The sequence below is a fragment of the Saccopteryx leptura genome, chromosome 4 (genome assembly GCF_036850995.1).
Source record: "Saccopteryx leptura isolate mSacLep1 chromosome 4, mSacLep1_pri_phased_curated, whole genome shotgun sequence".
Lineage (NCBI taxonomy): Eukaryota > Metazoa > Chordata > Mammalia > Chiroptera > Emballonuridae > Saccopteryx > Saccopteryx leptura.
The window spans coordinates 186,854,833-186,877,089 of NC_089506.1; the positions used below are offsets into that span (position 1 = coordinate 186,854,833).

At 40.2% G+C, this 22,257-nt stretch overlaps 1 protein-coding gene and 1 pseudogene across 1 annotated transcript in view; both read right to left on the reverse strand.

Moving 5' to 3' along the window:
• Positions 1-22,257, reverse strand: part of ZNF394 (zinc finger protein 394) — a 481,244-nt gene that overhangs the window by 91,358 nt on the left and 367,629 nt on the right. The gene's annotated exons all lie outside the window — the stretch shown is intronic.
• Positions 3,000-3,559, reverse strand: LOC136402468 (small ribosomal subunit protein eS7-like; annotated as a pseudogene).

The window sequence follows — 22,257 nt, forward strand, 5'->3', positions numbered from 1 at the left end:
GTTTCCAGCTTCTGAAAAATGAAAAAAAAAAAAAAAAACCTATGGAAGTTTATTAACCAATGTCACCAAATAAAATCAACTTAAAATGAAAAAATAAACAAATATTGTGTTCATCTCTATAAGTTTGATTTTAGTCTTATCTTCCATGTCTCTAATTTATGTTCATGTTTTCCTTTATATCTTTGAATATTTATAATCTTTACCATAGCTTTTTTAGCATCCTTACTGCTATATCACTTCTGGCTCTTAATGGTCTGTTTCTATGGATGATTTTTCTTTTGATATAGGTAGTATTTTCCTGCGTCCTTGCTTGTCTGGTTATTTTTGGATGCTGGACATTGTTGAAGAATGGATTGAATTTCATTTTTTTTAAAGAATGTTGAAATTAGCTTCATATGAATTTTGGACTTTTGAGGCTTAATTTTAAGATTATTTAATGTAGAACTGGGTCTAGGTAGTCCCACTAATAAGTTGATGTCCATCTGTGGACTCTATCTAATGCATCATAGAGTCTTTAAACTCTGGCTAGTGGATCATAAATTATCCCTAGTCCTGTGTAAACTGTAGGAATTGTTTGACTTACTGCCTTCCATACTTTTTCTTTTCTGATCTTTGGTAGTTTCTCTCTGACATGTGCAGATCAGTATTTAGCCAAATATTTGAAGGGACCATTCTGCAAATCTCTCTCTCTCTCTCTCTCTCTCTTTCTTTCTTTCTGCCACTTCCTTTTCCCTCCACTCTACCATATAATTTCTAGTTGTTTTTGTCTGTGAATCCTCATTTCTGTACATATACTCAATAAAAAATAACAGACCTTGATAGCGTTGCACCCCTCTGTGGTGTGACAAAGAAATGCCTCCAAGCAGTACACCTGGGGTTGGGAACCTATGGCTCGGAGCCATATGTGGCTCTTTTGATGGCTGCATCTGGCTCACAGACAAATCTTTAATAAAAAAATAATAGGCCCTGGCCGGTTGGCTCAGTGGTAGAGCGTCGGCCTGGCGTGCAGAAGTCCCGGGTTCGATTCCCGGCCAGGGCACACAGAAGAAGCACCCATCTGCTTCTCCACCCTTCCCCCTCTCCTTCCTCTCTGTCTCTCTCTTCCCCTCCCGCAGCTGAGGCTCCATTGGAGCAAAGATGGCCCGGGCGCTGGGGGTGGCTCCTTGGCCTCTGCCCCAGGCACTAGAGTGGCTCTGGTTGCAACAGAGCGAGGCCCCCGGAGGGGCAGAACATCACCCCCTGGTGGGCAGAGCATTGCCCCTGGTGGGCATGCTGGGTGGATCTTGGTCGGGTTGGGCGCATGCGGGAGTCTGTCTGACTGTCTCTCCCCGTTTCTAGCTTCAGAAAAATACAATAATAATAATAATAATAATAATAATAATGTTAAAAATATAAAACATTCTCGTGTATTACAATCCATTCATTTCCTACCAATCATGTTCATGGTTGCGGTGGCTAGAGCCAATCACAGCTGTCCTCTGGGACAACACCAAATTTTTATTGGATAATGCTTAACGTACATGGGTCATTGTATGGCTCTCACGGAATTACATTTTAAAATATGTGGCGTTCATGGCTCTCTCAGCCCAAAAGGTTCCCGACCCCTGCAGTACACTATGGCAAGTGTACTTCGTTTCCCTTCTCTAAGGGAATCTCACTAGATATTTTTTATCTGTTGCATAATATCTGAAATCAGCTGTTTATTTTGTCAGTTTTCTACTTCTGGAGGAAGCAAAATTCCTGTCACATTTAATCATTCATGGACAGAGTAGAATTTTTCTTACTAGTTTTTATAATTTCCATTTTCCAGCTCATATTCCTTATCAGTTCATCCTTTATTGGTTTTTCTTTAGTTCTTTGAATGTATTTATAAGATCTCTGTTAAATTTTTGTCTACTGAATTCACCATCTTGGCCATTTTAGGGTTGGTTTCTATTGATTGCTTTTTACTTTACTATATATAACCGTATTTTAGTTTTTGTATGTCTAATATTTATTTCATGTGGCATATTATTGAAAAAACATTATAGAAACTCTGGATTATTTTTTCTTTCACGAGGCAGTTAAGTTACTAATTGATCACATTGGGCCTGTGTAGGTTTCACTTTATGTGTTGCTGGAGACCCTCTACAAAGTCCAGAGTGGATCTCGGGTTCTCTTACTTGTAGAGTCAACCTTCAAATTATATCTTCCTCACTGATCTTTTAGGACTTGGTTTTAATTTGTTTTAGGGTAGGTTTAAAGTCACCTTACTTTAGGACTTGGTCCTTATTTCCAAATGGCTTTTGATCTGTGCTGAATGTACATGGTATTAAGGAGGTGTTAATAAGATCTCTTTACTTATAATTTTTTGACAATATAAATAAAGCAAAATGATGTAATCTCTAATAAAAAATATTTGCAAGTCTCTCAGGTAATAAATAATTTCAGGTAACCAGACCTTGGTGGTACCTGAAAGAACAGGGGTTGGGAACCTATGGCTCACAAGCCAGATGTGGCTCTTTTGATGGCTGCATCTGGTTCACAGACAAATCTTTAATAAAAAAAATAACATTAAAAATATAAAACATTCTCATGTATTACAATCCATTCATTTCCTACTGCTCATGTTCATGGTTGCGGGTGGCTGGAGCCAATCACAGCTGTCCTCCGGGACAACACCTAATTTTTATTGGATAATGCGTAACATTACATGGGTCGTTGTATGGGTCTCACGGAATTACATTTTAAAATATGTGGCATTCATGGCTCTCTCAGCCCAAAAGGTTCCCAACCCCTGTTCTAGAACAAGAGCCCAAATAGGTTGCCTATGCTTTAGTTTGTTGGGACTTTATTCCTGCCATGGCTGCAGGAGGGGAAGAGAGAGAGAGAAACAGAAGTGAGAGGAGGAGGAGTGGAAAGAAGCTCCTTTTATTTCTAGAATGTCTTTAAAATTAGACTATGAAATTTACTTTATTTAAAAATTTTTGATGACTGGTATTTTATTTAGTCGTTTTTGTTTACAACTGAAACTCTAGGAATTTAAAATTAACGAACTTGCCCACGAGCTTCTTATAGACACCAGGAAAAGTTTCAACCTTGTGTCCCACATGGTTCTTCTTGCTTTATCCAAAAGAACCTTTGTGCGTAGGCTGGCATCGGTTTCACCTGGATTCTCTTGCCCATAGCTTCTCTTGGGAAGACTAAGTCCTCCAGGATACACAGTATGTGGTTTCTGGGACACTTACTTATTTAGTTTTTGTACAGCTTTTTTGAGTTAGGTTAGGCAGACTTCTTTCTGTGCTTTAGAGATAATGTACTTCCCACTGAACTTTTTCTCCAATTCAGGTACTTACTAGACTTGATCTTTCTGGAAAGATTTCAGCTGAGGAATGAGAACAAAGATCACAAGAGCCTTTTGACCTCCATCAACTTCATTTCTGCGGCTGCTGGGATGTTTGGCTTCGGTAGCTGGGCCTTCAGGCGAGTTCACCTCCAGCTCAGCCTCAGAGACGCTGGACTAGAACTCGCCTGGCTTTTTGCCTTTGGGCTTCACAATCTTCATGCTCTAACTGAACATGGCCTCCTTTCTGAGCATTAGCCTACAAAGAGAATCCTTTATTTTTACAATTTCTTCAGCAATACGTTGGATATAATGAGATATTAAGGTATTTAAAAGACATGCAATGAGGTTACAGTTCATAATCAATTTCATCAACCCTGCCTCTTTTTTATTTTATTTTATTATTTTATTTTATTTAGTGCAAGGAGTGGAGGCAGAGACAAACTCCTGCATGTGCCCCGATCAGGATCCACCCAACAAGCCCAGGAAGTGATGTTCTGCCCATCTGGGGCATTGCTCTGCTGCTCAGCAATTGAGCTCTTCTTAGCACCTGAGGCAGAGGCTATGGAGCCATCCTCAGTGCCAAAGGCCAACTAGCTCCAGTTAAGCCATGGCTGCAGGATGGGGAGAGATAGAGAGAAATAGAAGTGAGAGGAGGAGGAGTGGAGAAGCAGATGGGCACTTCTCCTTTGTGCCCTGACTAGGAATTGAACCAGGGACATCCACATGCCAGGCTGATGATCTACCACTGAGCAAACCAGCCAGGGGCCAACACTGCCTCTTTAATATCACTCTAACGTATCCCATCCTCTCCACCAGGCATCCCCAAACTACGGCCCGTGCATGAGGCCCCCTGAGGCCATTTATCTGGCCCCCCACCGCACTTCCGGAAGGGGCACCTCTTTCATTGGTGGTCAGTGAGAGGAGCACTGTATGTGGCGCCCGTCCAACGGTCTGAGGGACAGTGAACTGGCCCTCTGTGTAAAAAGTTTGGGGACCCCTGCTTCTCCACCTTCACTGCTACAGTCTCTGCCCAGGTTTTTATACTTACCTGGTTTACTTTCACTGATTTCAGCATCCACAGAGCAGCTGGAAAGACTCTCACGGCATTTTAAAAATGCAAATATCATCACTTTGCATGTAAAATCTTTTCTGCATTAAGTAGTGGAAATTATTTATAGATGAAAGGAATGAGAAAGAGAAGAAGAAATTCCCTAGAGAGGACAAGAAAGTATAACATTCGGATCAGCTTCGTCTTTATTTAATGAACCATCTATTCCTTAGGTGGCAGACTCCTTTTTACAAGCTATATTCTCAATTTGACATGGTGAATTTCCCCACTTACTACACCCCACTTCAAATCATCCCACTCTCATCTGGTTCTCTCAGTGTCTTCCTCATTGACGCATGCCTAAATCTCCCAAAGTGACCCTCACTTTCAGATTAACAGCTTCCTAGACAGTGTACTGGGCTTTAGATTTACCTTTCTGAGATGCTGCCTTCTGGACCGCCTCCTCTTCCCTAACTTCACCCAAGTGGCTGAGTACATCCTTCTGCTACATTTAACCTAGGTGTCCAGAACTAGGTTTTCTGAAAGTTAAAAAATATATATTTCGCCTGACCAGGTGGTGGCACAATGGATAAAGCATCAGACTGGGTCACAGGGAACCCAGGTTCGAAACCCCAAGGTCACCAGCTTGAGCCCAAGGTCGCTGGCTTGAGCAAGGGGTCACTCAGTCTACTGTAGCCCCCTGGTCAAGGCACATATGAGAAAGCAATCAGTGAGAAACTAAGGTGCCACAACGAAAAAAAAAAAAATATATATATATATATGTGTGTGTGTGTGTGTTTAGTCTACAACAACAAACACATTAAATGAGGTTTCTATTTCCAGAGTGCTTACAGTATTCTGGAGGACATGGGCTACTACTGTAGTGAGAGAAGTTCTGTGATAAGGAAGTATAGAGTCATCACAGTACCTAGTTGAAACACCTAGGTAGGGGAGGTTTCTTCACAGGCAACAGTACAGTGATTACAAGAGGAAAAAGGGATGGGGAAGGTAAAAGAGGGTAAATGGGGGATAAATGGTGATGGAAGGAGACTTGACTTGGGGTGGTGAACACACAAGACAATATACAGATGATGTATTGTGGAACTATACTCCTGAAATTTACATACTTTTTTAATGTCACCCCAATAAATTTAATTTTAAAAAATGAATGGGGCCTGACCAGGCGGTGGCGCAGTGGATAGAGCGTCGGACTGGGATGCAGAGGACCCAGGTTCAAGACCCCGAGGTCGCCAGCTTGAGCGCGGGCTCATCTGGTTTGAGCAAAAAGCCCACCAGCTTGAACCCAAGGTCGCTGGTTCCAGCAAGGGGTTACTCGGTCTGCTGGAGGCCCATGGACAAGGCATATATGAGAAAGCAATCAATGAGCAACTAAGGTGTTGCAACGCGCAATGAAAAACTAATGATTGATGCTTCTCATCTCTCTCTGTTCCTGTCTGTCTGTCCCTGCCTACCCCTCTCTCTGACTCACTCTGTCTCTGTAAAAAATAAATAAATAAATAAAATTTAAAAAAAAAGAAATTCACTTTGGAAATTAAAAAAAAAAATGAATGGGGATCAACAAGAAAGAAGTTGGTTATGGTGTGGAAAAGAGGGTTCAGGAAAAGCACAGACATTTGAAAATCTAGTTGAAAGAAGACTCAGAGCATGTTTATAGGTTGGGTGGGTGGGGATTGTTAAGAGAAGCAGCAAGAAGGGTAAGTGAGGCTACTTGATGAAGGGCCTTGTGAACCACATAAAGCAGTTTGGATCTTATCCTAATGTGGCAGTTCTTTAACTTTAATGTGCATTCAAACCTCCTGGGAATCTGGACCTGAAGATGGCAGCGGAGTAGCAGACGCACAGACACCCAGCTCACACCACTGAGCTGGATTATAAACTAATTTATGAACAATCAGCGTGAAAAACCAAATCTGGACTACAAACCTCTTGGGAATCTTGTTACAATGCACAGACTTATTCACTAGGTTTAGAACAGAGCTTGCTTTTCTGCATTTCTAATCTCCTGTTTGCTGATGCTGCAGGTCCATGGACCATATTTTAAAGTAGGAAGCTCCTGAGGGAACTAGTAAGGATTTGAGAGATTTCAAGCAAAGCATAAAATATAATCAATATTTTATGATCTGGAAAGGTGGCCTTGATTTCAGAATACAGGATTAACGCCCTGGCCGGTTGGCTCAGCGGTAGAGCGTCGGCCTGGCGTGTGGGGAACCCGGGTTCGATTCCCGGCCAGGGCACATAGGAGAAGCGCCCATTTGCTTCTCCACCCCCCCTCCTTCCTCTCTGTTTCTCTCTTCCCCTCCTGCAGCTGAAGCTCCATTGGAGCAAAGATGGCCCAGGCGCTGGGGATGGCTCCTTGGCCTCTGCCTCAGGCGCTAGAGTGGCTCTGGTCGTGGCAGTGTGACGCCCCCTGGTGGGCAGAGCGTCGCCCCCTGGTGGGCGTGCCGGGTGGATCCTGGTCGGGCGCATGCAAGAGTCTGTCTGACTGTCTCTCCCGGTTTCCAGCTTCAGAAAAATACAAAAAGGAAAAAAAAAAAAAAAAGAATACAGGATTAACTAGAAAGGGGCAAGATTAACTGCAAGGAGATTTCTTAGGCTATTTTAGTAATCCTGGTCAGATAAAATGAATTTAGGCTACTAGATGGCACTGAGGTTAGAGAGAACTGAGCAGATTTAAAGATATTTTGAAGATAAAAATGAGAATTTTCAAAACGAATTGGCTTTGGAAGTGAGGGAGAAAACAGAAGAATAAAGAAAGATTCTTAGGTTCTTGATGGCAAACCTATGACACGTGTGTCAGCACTGACATGCGCAGCCATTTTCATGACACATGGCCGCATATGGCCACATACCAGAGAAGTATGGGGCCGCATGCCGAGAAGGACGTTTCATCTTTGGCTCCTGCATGGCCAGGTGCAGCAGCCGAGGATAAAACATTTGCTGTGGTGTAGACACTCTGTGCCGGAGGTCTGTAGGCCAAAACAACAGAACTCCGGCACAGAGCGTCTAGTTCTGGGACTTCCGGTTAGGCCGTCAGGGGATCTTTGACCTCACTTCCGGCCAGCGGAGAGGGAGCAGCAGAATGCCGAGGGGGACGCATCTCTGGGGGCCCTGTGATCACCATTACCAGCAGCCACATAACCACAGCAACCATCATCCAATCTACTGTTCTGGGTTGTTGTGGATTTCTAATTGACCATCATTACTGAGATAAGTGAGGGGGAGACTGGGAGAAGCGAGGGCCTGTGCTATGGGTGCCGTTTCCCACCATTAGAAATAGCGGCAGCCATCTTAATTTACATAAGAGGCAACTTGCAGAATTTCAAGATAGCATCTGGGCTCGGGTGCTTGTCAACTTGAGATCGAAGCTTGAGAATCTGTGAAATGAATCCCTCCAAATTTGGTGTGATGCAGCCGAGGAACCACCCCTATCCAGGCAGCGGTTTGATGATCTGGTTGGAAGACAGCCAGGTTTCAAAGTAGACTAGCCTCTGTTGTCACTCTGGCTACAGCAGTTCAGTGGAGTCCTCCAGTCAACAGGAAAAATGATTGGACAATCTGCTGCTGGTGTGACTGTCAGCCAGTTAAGTAATCTTTCAGAGGTAAAATCTGGCTGGACTGAAGGGCAGTTTTGAAATTGTGTCAACAGCCGGAGATGTGCAACATAAGGGAGGGAGGGGAAGGGAAGGATTTATTGTGCAGATGTAGGCAAACCTATGAATAAAGACTCTTACGCTCTTACACTGGCTGGCAAAGCCAATTCCTGACCAGCTGCCTCAGTCCTAAGTGGCCTATTCCTGGCCAATCTGCCTGTTTACCACAAGGAAGGTTTAGCCCTCCTATGATACTCTGTGGTGGTGAGGTGAGGTCAAAGGAGTGGGGAGCAGGATTCATAGAACTCCTGTACTCGTCCTTTGCTTTAGTAAGTCATAAGTGATTTCACTCACTGGCAGGCTTTTGTATTATGTCGGCATTGGCTTTAATGATGGGAGAGAGAATAGGTCTGAAAGGCACCTTACGGCTTTCCCAGGTCAGTATTCTAAACCAGCCTCCACTTCCTTCCAGCATGATTCATTTACAAGTCCAACACTCCCCAAACAAGGCTTATTTTTCACTAATATTTTCCTAGTTGTGGGACATCATATTTCAACATCAAGAGGCTGTCAGCAGTTACAGCCAGGAATCTGTTAACAGTTTCTCCTGGTTATCTTTCTGCTCTGACCTTGTTCAGTTAGACTCTGAGCAGGTAAAGGATTATAACAAAACATCTAGTTCTAAATCACTTTCCCAAACTCGCTGATATTGACAATCTTTCCCCATTCTCTCCCTTTATTTTTTAAGATTAACATTTTTTTTTGCAACTTCTTCATGGGAAAGTAGGATAATTAATTGGAAGTACAATATTGCTGACTAAATACTAAAACAAGCTTTTTCTAATTATCCCATCTGAAAATTCAGTTACTACATATGGGTTTGTCTTCCACAGAACAATTTTATGGCTACTTAATTTTTTTTTTTTTTTTTTTTTTGGAAAAAGGATGTCCATAATGGAAATTTCTTAGAGACTATCTAGTGATTGGATTCTTCTACAGTCCCCATATTTCTCTTATGAAGAACTGAGTTTGAGAAAGGTTCTTTGACCTTTGGTCAGAACCAATGATGGGTAGAGACAGAATAAGTCATTTGCTTAAGTCAGAGCTTTGCATCTTCATTATGAGAATCACTTGGAGTGTTTAATTAAAAAAACCTTTTTTTTTCCTGAATGCATCTCAGAAATGACATAATTAGAATGTTTAAGAGAGAAATCCAGTGTATAGAGGTTCTCCAGAGAAACAAAACTAATAGGATATACAGTGGGGTTGGAGGGGAGGGCATATATATATATATATATATATATATATATGAATTTATTATGAGAAATTGACTCAGATGACTATGGAGGCCCAAAATTCCCAGTCTCCCATCTGCAAGCTGGAGAGCCAGGCAAGCTGCTGGTGTGATTTAGTTGGAGTCTGAAGGCATGAGAGCCAGAGCAGCTGAGGCTCTAAATCCCAGTCTGAGGCTCAGAGAAGATGAGATGCAAAGTCCCAGCTCAACCCGAGAGGAAGAAAAATGGGGCAAACTCCTTCCTTTGCCTTTTGTTCAACCAACTGGATGATGCCCACCTACATTGGAGAGGCCAGTCTACTTCATTGATTTCACTGATTCATATGCTGATTTCAGCTGGAAACATTCTCACAGAAACTCCCAGAAATAATTTTAACCTAAACACCCCTGGCTCACTCAAGTTGACACAGAAAATTAACTATCACAAGCCCACCTGTTGTCAATTTGGTACCCATCCACGTCTCCTTAAATCATACTTAACCTCTAAATAAAGACAATGACAGAGTCATAATTCTGCCAATCAAGAGACAGCTATGTTGTGCACAACCAAAAATGCAGTAAATCTTTCCTAGATGAGCTAAAGTCCTTAAGTGATGTTACTCTTCTCTATGATATCCTATAACTTCGTGCCAGTGGCTGGCCCTGCTGGGGCATGGTCTGGGACCTCCAGGCTCTTGACTGCATAGGAAAGAATTCAGGAACAAGTGTGACTAAGAATGCAAGCAAGTTTCATTCAGGTAGAGAAAAAGAGGCTAGGACGCAGGGATTGCACTGCCAGCTGCCCACTGGTTGCAAGTTTCACAGGGCTCTGCGGTGAAGAAAAATGGAAGGACACACCTGGGTGGATGTGGGCAAACTTGCAAGAAAGTTGCCTGTCAGGTCAGTCAGTTCTTGCGATTTTATCTTTCCAAGGGTGGTTTGTTTCTGTATTTTGCTGTGCCAAATTCAGCCTCCACCTTCTGGTTGGAAGGGGTCTTGTCCCTAATATTGTCTATTCAGGAAATGTCACGGCATTTACCCCTCCTCGGCCCCCCTTCTACTTGTAGTGTCAGTTTTCATTATAATGGTGGTAAAATGGACTTTGGGGTTGGTCTCTGGTCAATTTTTCCTCCATCTTGGATTGATCTGGTATTAGCTAGTCCTTATGGTTGATTTCTGTGACCACTGCAGGAGTTTCCGGCTGTAGCTGTTTTCCTTTTGATTGTGTGGGGAGGTGGGGGCTCTGATGTGAGGACCTAGCAGTTTATTGGTCTGTGATGTCCACTCTTACTTTCTTATGCCACTTTTCAGGGGTTTCCCCTAACTTCTATCTACCCCAATGCAATACTAGGAGATTAACTGACAATACTAAAATACTATAATGTAGAATCATACATCTTATGTTATGTAATAAGGAAATGAGAAGGGAAAAAATAACTATGTGTGTGTAATCTACTGAGTCCTCTGATTCAAATGCTAATCTCATCTGGAAACAACCTCACAGACACCTCCAGAAACAACATTTATCTGGGTACTCCACGGCTCACTCAAGTTGACACATAAAATTGACCTTGACACCTAGAAATGTATAGTTTTAAGTAACCTCACCAGATGAGTCTTCTGTGCACACAAAATTGGGGATTTCTGGTTTATGTTATCAGTAGGCACCAAATTTGATACTATATTATATAAAAGTTCAGTAAAATGTTATCCCAAATACACACATTCTAGAAAGAAAAATAATGTAATTATAAATTCTTGAGAAAAAAAATAATTAGACATTTAATACTGAAATATTATATAAAGGAGACACTTGATAAAGGAGACAATGGGAAGAACAATTAGAGGATGTAGTAGATAAAAGGAAATCTAATTTATTATTACAACTACATTTTTTTGCCATATTAAGATTTGTTATGATATCAATTATTAAAAAACTTACCAGCAGGTGGTAGCACTATTTAACAAATATACTTTTAGATTACAAAACAATCAATTGTGAATAAATTATTGGCTGCAGGTACAGCAACATTCAAATATGTCAGAATATAGGATTATGATTCAGAAAACCTGACTCCTGGTGCCACTAGTATTACTTCTTGGCCTCCTCACTTTGCAAAAATAACTTAATTTCATAGTATTTTAATAACATTGTAAGTAAAGTTGGGATAATAACTGTCCTAGCTCGTATATTTTAAGGGAAGAAACAAAGACTGAAATCATGGGAAGTGTAAAATGCTGTGTAAATACAGATATCAATTCTCCTTTTTTTCTCTTTATTTCTTACTCTCCAAGCATTTATTTTAAGATGTTATTTTTTTATCTTCTTCTTAATGTTTTTTAAAAGATTTTTTTTAATTATTTTTATTTATTTATTCATTTGAGAGAGAGAGAGAGAGAGAGAGAAGGGGGGAGGAGCAGGAAGCAGCTTTGACTCCCATATGTGCCTTGACCGGGCAAGCCCAAGGTTTTGAACCGGCAACCTCCGCATTCCAGGTCGATGCTTTATCCACTGTGCCACCACAGGTCAGGCTAAAAGATTTTATTTATTGATTTTAGAGAGGCAGGGACAAGAGAAGTGGGAAACATCAATGCATAGTAGTAGTTGCTTCTTGTATGTGCCTTGACCAGGAAAATCCAGTCTTCGAGCCCATGACCTCAGCATTCCAGATCAATATTTTATCCACTGCACCACTATAGGCTAGGCTATTTTAAGATTTTTTTTTTTACTAGCAACAACAATAGTTATCATGTTGGACCTTAAAAGGATGATACTGGTATGTTAAATGATTTTCCATTGTCCGTATGTTTAACTTGTTTTTTGACTATTTTCAATTATATTTTATTTCCACGTGGTGTAAGATGCCAAAACCCTTCGTTTGTTGCATCTGAGAAAAAGTAGCGCCACCTTCTGAATACTTTTCCATTCATAACCATTGCCTAATGGTCATGGGCTAAATAGAAGTCCAAGAGAAACCTGATAACTTCAAAAATTATTTTAAAGGAAACAGCATCTATATATACTGGCAAATTTAAAGTATAAGGAGTATGGTGAACCAGTAGTATACTGACTATTTACTGTATGCTGAGAAGTGTACTAACCACTGAAAAGTTTCAAATATTTAGAATCCAGATGCTTTTAACAATGAATTCCCATTCATTGTTTTAGTTTTGTTTTTTTCACTTGACAGATATTTATTGATCATGTTCAATAGACCAGGCACTTTACTAGGTGCTGGGAATACAAGACATATGTAATATTTAAAGTTGCCGACCACCTTTAAACAAGAGTAAACAGATATAGTGCAGAAGATAAAGCCATGAAAGGAAATGCATAGTCAATCTGGAGAAGATTAAAGAGAGGAGAGATTCCAGAAGGAGGAAACACCTATGAAAGAAGGTATTTGATATGGAGTCAGTAGAGTAAAATAAAGAGTATGGGCGTCGGAGCCAGAATGATCTGGAATAAAGTAATAACTCTACCATTACAAACTCAGTGACCTTTGGCAAATTACTTTGATTTTTATTCTTGGTTTCTTTATCTATAACATGGGGAGGGATGATCATAGTATTTACTTTACAGGTTTACTGTGAAAATCATATGTAAAAATTAGTGGCTCTTAATGGGAAAAGCAACCAGGTTTTCTTGAGGTATAGATACAATATACAGGGACACAGCTGATACCAGGCACAGAATGCTGAACACTGGAAAGTATAGCTTCTTGTTCAGAAAGAGGTGCCAGTGAGAAGATACTTAAGAGATGTTACAACAATGTGTACAGGGTGTTTTAGAACAGGGAATGACTGGAGGCAAGGGAAGCAAGGTCATCTCAAGACCAATATGAGGGAATATGAACTTAGACTCGGGTGAGTTATTTGGAAAGATGGTGATAAAATGGATATGAAATCAAGGGGGAGAAAAGATTAAAAAGTTATTCCAATAACATAAGCCTGGGAACTTGTGGGATGGTTGTATCTTTGGCAAAAATGAGAGGTATTTTTCAAATATGTGTGAGGAAAGCAAATATATTTATTCTTAAGGAAAAGAACCAGTAAGATGATACAAAGCATCGGGCAGAAGGATCCAAGGTCAAGGCTGGACATTTCAGTTGGGAATAATTTGTTGACTTCTAAAATATTTCTATTTACTGGTAGTGAGGGTGAGGAAAAAGAAAAATCACTTAAGCATATTCCAAAAAAGAACGTCCTTGAGAGTGACAGAACATTTGAGAAAGTGATAAATATACTAGTTTCACAGCAAGTAAAACGCTTTTTATATGAACTTGGAAAAGCAATTGTTCCTTCCTGTGCAGGGTTCTTCCCCAAGTCCTTGAAGTCCCACCCTCTTTTAACAATGTCATGAGTTGAACTGAGTCATAATTCCTGATATATATTATAACTAATTTAGTATCTGGCAACGATCACCACAATCTAGTCTGACAACAATACCATCACCTGTAAGATTCCTGGTGTTCTTTTTTTCTTTTTTAAAATTAATTAATTTATTTATTTATTTTGAGAGAGAGAGAAAGAAGCACCAACTTATTGTTCCATTTAGTGAGTGCCCTTAATGTTGCACAAACTGGTGCCTTTAGGATTGAGCCAGCGACATCTGCACTCTCAGACAATGCTCTATCCATTGCACCAGCAGCCAGGGAAATTCCTGATGTTCTTTGGCAGTAAATCAGTTCTCACTCCCAGCTCCAGGCAATCACTAATCTATGTCTTATCACTCTAGAGTTGCCTTTTCTGGGCATTTCATATCAATGGAAACATAATGCGTTTCTTAGAGGTATGTTTAATTTAGAGGTTAATTTATATACATAATTCATAAATTCCCCAAATTTCCTCTGTCTTTGATTTGTTATCATGTGCTTAAAAATTTATAGTAAATTGAAATAAATCCTAAGGTCTATCTACACTAAAAAAAAAAAAAAAGGCAGTTAAAGAGGAAATAAATAGGAAAATAGCTGGTGTAAATCCTATCATCTCAATAATTGCACTAATTGAAAATGGATTAACAAACACTGATTAAAATGTAGAGATTGACAAACTGGGGTAGTCAACCTAAAAATCCAGTTTAGAGTAAATTTGTTTTTCCCTAATACCTAGCTGGTAAGGAGTATTGTATCAGCTACAAATAGAAACTACAATGTTAATGTCTGAGTTGTTGTTCCAGTAATTTCTGGGCCCTGTTTAGACTAATAATTTTTAAAAGCTTCAAGAATAGTAGAAAGAGTATGTTAGTAGTACTTGCCTTACAGGAGAACTGGGAGTGTGACCAAGAGGAAAACTTCTTCTCATTTGAATGATTTAAATATCTTTTAAGGGAGGCTCCAGGACATCTGAATATGGGAATCTTAGGATGTTGATCTCTTTGGAAGACAGGGATGCAGGAGGCTTCTGTTGGACATATGTTCACCTGGCAAACACTTCCATGGCTTAGAGTATTGGCTTGGAAGGTGTGATGGGGTCAAAAGCTACTTCAAATCACATTTGGGGTTTGATTAACCATCTGCATGTTTTCTTTAATTTTCAAAAAATTTAAAAAACAACTTTTTAAAGTATAGATAAAAATAGAAAGAATACCAATGTATACAAATTGGAATGTCAGATGGTGATGGAAGAAATTTTGGCTTTGCATGGTAAACACACAATGCGATATACAGATGATGTATCATAGAATTGTACACTTGAAACCTATATAATTTTATTAACTGATGTCACCCCAATAAATTTAATTTAAAAATTTATAGTTAGAAAAAGTCAGCTATCTAGGAAAATATGTGTCCTTATTTGTAAAACAGCCCAGAGTACAGTGTGTTAGTTTCTGAAGTGTTTTTTTCATTTGCTTGCAAGTCCAATAAATAAGCAGAGTTGTCCTGAAGTTTCCTGCAGGTCTGTTGTTAGGCAATATAAGACATACTAAGTGTAGACACTCCTGGAAATGGCCTATGCCCATGATCAGGAGGACAGAATTCTGAGGCTGGAGTCTCCCACTTCTTCTTTGATAGCAACTACCACTTGTTTCTTGATTCAGAAAAAGTAAAAACAGATTGACAAATCAAATGCATCTGTAGAGAACTCTGTTCATATCAATGCAGGGAACACTGCCTGCTGTAGAATAAGGAAGAATGGTGGAGAGGGTGGCACCCCAAGGATGGCATCACCATGGAAAAGCTCAATAGCCAGATGGCAAGATGGCAATGGAGTAGGCGGACGTAACAACTTCCACCACCCAGAACCAAAGTGGATTACAACTTAATTTTAAGAACCATCATCTGGAAAAACTAATTTAGGACTAAACTAAGAGGACTCTTCAACCAAGGAACACTGAAGAAGCCACACTGAGACTGGTAGGAAAAGCAGAAATGCAGAGAGGGCTGCCCAGCTCCCGGGTGCAAATGGCAGCCCAGAGGGACTCGCATGGTGGGAAGCAAGTTTAGTGGAGAGGGGAGGGTCCTGTGTCCCAGGAACAAAGCCCAAGCCTGCAGCCCAGAGCCTAGAAGAGGAGTATGGACAGTATTTAGCTGTGAAACAAGCCAGGATACTGTTTGTGAGAGAGTTCTCAGACCCAGGATTCTTCTTCTTCTTTTTTTTTTTTTAATTCTCTTTATATTTTAAGCTGGAAACGGGGAGAGACAGTCAGACAGACTCCCGCATGCGCCCAACCGGGATCCACCCAGCACGCCCACCAGGGGCGACGCTCTGCCCATGAGGGGGCAATGCTCTGCCCCTCTGGGGGGGTCGCTCTGCCACAACCAGAGCCACTCTAGCGCCTGGGGTAGTGGCCAAGGAGCCATCCCCAGCGCCCGGGCCATCTTTGCTCCAATGGAGCCTTGGCTGCGGGAGGGGAAGAGAGAGACAGAGAGGAAGGAGAAGGGGGTTGGAGAAGCAAATGGGCGCTTCTCCTATGTGCCCTGGCTGGGAATCGAACCCGGGTCCCCCGCATGCCAGGCCAACACTCTACCGCTGAGCCAACTGGCCAGGGCCCCCAGGATTCTTCTTAAAGGGACTGCACAGAAAACCTCTTTCACAACCACTTATCCGGGACTCTGGAAGACTGGGAGAGTTGAGAGGACCAGAGTAGCAGGAAGAGAGTGTAATCTAGGAGACACAGGGAGAAACACTTTGAGGGACAGCCACCCTAACCCCTGGGCTTAGTCACCCCCCAAATCTAAAGTGAATATTTCCCCTGGAACCAGCAATACCAGCAAAGGGAAGCAGGACAACAGCCAAATAAGCTCTTTCGTAGCACTCTGAGCAGAGCCGCTTAGAAGGAGGGAGCCATCAGGAATACAGTATTGAGTGCTAAGGTCTGAGCGGCACTGCCCCCACCCACACTGCTGAGGGCTCGCTGGAGGGTGGGTGGTGGCGAGACAAAAAAGCACAGTCCTGTTGACGGGATGGAGGCTGGCTGGCCAGCCAGACTGAGGCCCGGTGTGAGCTCAGTCCTGACCAGCGGGGCGGAAGGGGCACATGAAAGCAGTCCAACCCAGCTGTGGGCCTGCCTGCAGGGGAAAGATGAAAGCTGGGGAATCACAGAGACCCATGGTGGAGTGCAGGTGTGCAGCCCTGCCCCCAGAGCCAGGGTTTGCCGCCCAGTGCGTGAGCGCAGCCCTGCCCACAGGGGAAGAGTGAAAGCCGGGGAACAGGTGGAGACCCGTGGCTGAGCATAGGTGCACAGCCCCACCTGTGGAGGAGAGGCAGAAACCACAGTGACTGCCTCAGTGGGCTGGCTTAGGCAACACCCATACCCGAACACCCAAGGCAGCGGCCGAGGGTGGCCTGCAGAGAGACCACATCTAGGGAGCACAGAGGCCACACCCATTGAACTCCAGTGGCCACACCCTTCTTATACACAGACAAAAATGGGAAGGCAGAGAAATGCAACCCAAATGAATCAAGAGAAATCCCCAGAAAAGAACTTGAATAAGTCAGATATAACCAAATTACCGGATGCAGATTTTAAAATAATGATTGTTTGTATGCTCAAAGATCATAGAACAACAATAGAGAGACATAATGAGCACCTAAATAAAGAGATAGCAAGTATAAAAAAGGACATTGAAATAAAAAAAGAATCAGTCAGAAATGATAAATTCAATGGCAGAAGACCACACTATAAGGAATTAAAAGCAGGATGGATAAAACTGAGGATCAAATCAGCAATTTAGAGGACAAGATAAACAAAGGCACGGAAGCAGAGCAGAAAAAAGAAAAGAGACTCAAAAAGCCTGAGGAAACTCCAAGAGAGCTCTGTGACAACATGAAGAGAAATAATAGCTGCATCATACGGGTTCCTGAAGAAGAAGAGAAAGAACAAGGGATAGAGAACTTGTTCAATCAAATCATAGCTGAAAACTTCCCTAAATTGATGCAGGAAAAAGTCACACAAGTTTAAGAAGCACAGAGAAATCCATTAAAGAGAACCTGAAAGAAATCTACACCAAGACATATCATAATTAAATTCCAAAGCTAAATGATAAAGAGAAAATATTAAAAGCTGCTAGAGAAATAAAGGCTATCAACTACAAAGGAGCCCCCATAAGGATGACATTCGACTTCTCAACAGAAACACTTAAGGTCAGAAGGGAATGGCAAGAAATATTCAAAGTAATGCAGAACAAGACCCTACAATCAAGAATACTTTATCCAGCAAGACTATCATTTAAAATTAAAGGAGAAATAAAAAGCTTCCTAGACAAAAAAAAACAAACCAAGAAATTTATTATAACCAAACCAATGCTGCAAGAAATGTTAAGGGGCCTGTTGTAAACAGATCAAAGGGGGAAAAGAATATAGTAAAAGAGGAATATAGCTTTAAAGAATAAAATGGCAATAAACAACTACATATCAATAATAACCTTAAATGTAAATGGATTAAATGATCCAATCAAAAGACATAAGATAGCTGTGTGGATAAGGAAACAGGACCCATACATATGCTGTCTACAAGAGACCCACCTCAGAACAAAAGATGTACATAGACTGAAGGTAAAAGGATGGAAAAAATATTTCATGCAAATGGAAATGAAAAAAAAGCTGGGGTAGCAATACTTATATCAGACAAAATGGACTTTAAAACAAAGGCTATAGTAAAAGATAAAGAAGATCATTACATAACAATAAAGGGAGCAATCCAACAGGAAGATGTAACCATTATAAATATCTACACACCTAATATAGGAGCACCTAAATAAATAAAACAGACTTTGATGGATATAAAGGGTGAGATCAACAGCAATACTATAATATTAGGAGATTTCAATACCCCACTAACATCACTAGATAGATCCTCAAGAAAGAAAATTAACAAAGAAACAGCAGACTTAAAGAACACACTAGATAAACTGGATTTAATAGATATCTTCAGATATCTTTCACCCTAAAGCAGCAGAATATACATTCTTTTCAAGTGCTCATGGTACATTCTCAAGGATAGACCACGTTAGGGCACAAAACCAATCTCAACAAATTTAAGAAGATTGAAATCATATTAAACACTTTCTCTGATCACAATGGCATGAAATTAGAAATCAACCACAACAGAAAAACTGAAAAATACTCAAACACATGGAAACTAAATAGCATGTTATTAAATAACGAATGGGTTAACAATGAGGTCAAAGAAGAAATAAAAATATTCCTAGAAATGAATGATAATGATAAACAACTCAAAATTTATGAGACACAGCAAAAGCATTACTGAGAGGGAAGTTGATAGCATTACAGCCATACCTTAAGAAGCTAGAAAAAGCTCAAATAAACAACTTAATGCTACATCTAAAAGAACTAGAGAAAGAGCAGCAAGTAAAGCCCAGAGGTAGTAGAAGCAAGAAAATAATAAAGATCAAAGTGGAAATAAATGACATAGAGGCTAAAAAAAATACAGAGGATCAATGAAATCAAGAGCTGATTCTTTGAAAAGGTAAACAAGATCAATGAACCTTTAATCAGACTCACCAAGAAAAAGAGAGAAGACTCAAAGAAATAAAATTAGAGAGTGGAGAAATAACAACTGACACAACAGAAATACAAAGGATTGTAAGAAAATACTATGAAGAACTGTACGCCAAAAAATTAGATAACCTAGGTGAAATGGACAAATTATTTAAACATATAATTGTTTAAAAATTAATCTGGAAGAATCAGAAAACCTAAACAGACCAATTACAACAAATGAGATAAAAACAATTATCAAAAAACTCCCAACAAACAAAAGCCCTGGACCAGATGGCTTCACAAGTGAATTCTACCAAATATTCAAAAAAGAACAAATTCCCATCCTTCTCAAGCTATTTCAAAAAATTCAAGAGGTAGAAAGACTTCCATCTCCTTTTATGAGGTGAGCATAATTCTGATTCCAAAACCAGGCAAAGACAACACAAAGAAAGCAAATTATAGGCCAGTATGCCTGATGAATTTAGATGCTAAAATCCTCTACAGAATATTAGCAAACCGGATCCAGCAATATATGGAAAAAATCATACACCATGATCAAGTGGGATTTATTCTGGGGAGGCAAGACTGGTACAATATTTGCAAATCAATCAATGTGATTCATCACATAAACAAAAGGAGGAGAAAAACCACATGATAATTTCAATAGATGCAGAAAAAGCATTTGATAAAATCCAGCACCCATTTATGATAAAAATTCTCAGCAAAGTGGGAATACAGGGGACATACCTCAACATGATAAAGGCCATTTATGACAAACCCACAGCCAACATCATACTCAATGGGCAAAAATTAAAAGAAATCCCCTTAAGATCAGGAACAAGGCAGGGGTCCCCCTTTCACCACTCTTATTCAACATAGTCCTGGAAGTCCTAGCCACAGCAATCAGACAAAAGGAAGAAATAAAAGGCATCCAAATTGGAAAAGAAGAAGTAAAACTATCATTATTTACAGATGATATGATATTGTATATAGAAAACACTAAAGTCTCAGTCAAAAAACTACTGGACCTGAAAAGTGAATTCAGCAAGGTGGCACGATATATAATTAATATTCAGAAATCAGAGACATTTTGCCTGACCAGGTGGTGGCACAGTGGATAGAGCATCAGAGGACCCAGGTTTGAGACCCTGGGGTCACCAGCTTGAGCATGGGTTCATCTGGTTTGAGCAAAGCTCACTGGCTTGGACCCAAGGTTGCTGGCTTGAGCAAGGGGTTACTCGGTCTGCTGCAACCCCATGGTCAGGGCACATATGAGAAGCAATCAATGAACAACTAAGGTGTCGCAACAAAAAACTAATGATTGATGCTTCTCATCTATCTCTGTTCCTGTCTGTTTGTCCCTATCTGTCCCTCTCTCTGACTCTCTGTCACTGAAAAAAAAAATCAGCATTTTTTTACACCAACAATAAACTGTCAGAGAAATTAAGGAAACAATCCCCTTCACTATTGCAACAAAAAAAATAAAGTACCCAGGAGTAAATTTAACCAAGGAGATTAAAGACTTATACTCAGAAAATTATAAAACATTGATAAAAGAAATCAAGGAAGATACAAACAAGTGGAAGCATATACCATGTTCATGGATAGGAAGAATAAACATCATTAAAATGTCTATATTACCCAAAGCAAGTTATAAATTCAATGCAATACCAATTAAAATACCAATGACATACTTCAAAGATATAGAACACATATTCCAAAAAATTATATGGAACCAAAAAAGAACATAAATAGCCTCAGCAATCTTGAAAAGGAAGAATAACGTGGAAGGTATCACTCTTCCTGATATCAAGTTATACTACAAGGCCATTGTACAAAACAGCTTAGTACTGGCATAAGAACAGACATATAGATCAATGGAACAGAACAGAGAACCCAGAAATAAACCCATACTTTTATGGACAACTGATATTTGACAAAGGTGGTAAGAGCATACAATGGAATAAAGACAGCCTCTTCAACAATTGGTGTTGGGAAAATTGGATAGCTACCTGCAAAAAAATGAAACTAGACCATCAACTTACACCATTCATAAAAATAAATTTAAAATGGATAAAAGACTTGAATGTAAGCCGTGAAACCATAAGCATCTTAGAAGAAAACATAGGCAGTAAGCTCTTGGACATCTCTCACAGCAATATATATATTTGCTGATTTATCTCCACAAGCAAGTGAAATAAAAGGATAAACAAATGGGGCCAAATCAAACTAAAAAGTTTTTGCACAGCTAAAGACAATAAGAACAGAATAAAAAGACAAACTACACAATGGGAGAACATATTCAACAATACGTCTGATAAGGGGTTAATAGCCAAAATTTATAAAGAACTTGTAAATCTCAATACCAGAAGATAATCCAATCAAAAATGGCAAAAGAATTGAATAGACACTTCTCCAAAGAGGACATACAGATGGCCATTGGCATATGAAAAAATGCTCAATATCACTAATCATTAGAGAAATGCCAATTAAAACCACAATGAGATATCACCTCACACAAGTCAAAATGGCACTCATTAACAAAACAGCACATAACAAGTGCTTATGAGGGTGTGGAGAAAAGGGAACCCTCCTGCATTGCTGGTGGGAATGCAGACTGGTGCAGCCACTGTGGAAAACAGTATGGAGATTCCTCAACAAATTAAAAATCGAACTGCCTTTTGACCCAGCCATCCCACTTTTAGGAATATATCCCAAGAACACCATATCACTGATTCAAAAGGAGAAATGCACCCCCATGTTTATGGCATTATTGTTCACAATAGCCATGATCTGGAAACAGCCCAAGTGTCCATCAGAGGACGAGTGGATTAAAAAGCAGTGGTACATATACACAATGGAATACTATGGGGCCATAAGAAAGAAGGAAATCTTACCTTTTGCGACAACATGGATGGACCTGGAAACTATTATGTTAAGTGAAATAAGCTAGGCAGAGAAAGAAAAATATCATATGACCTCACTCATTTGAGGAATCCAATGAACAATGTGAACTGAGGAATGGAATTGAGATAGAGGCGGGATCAAAGGGACC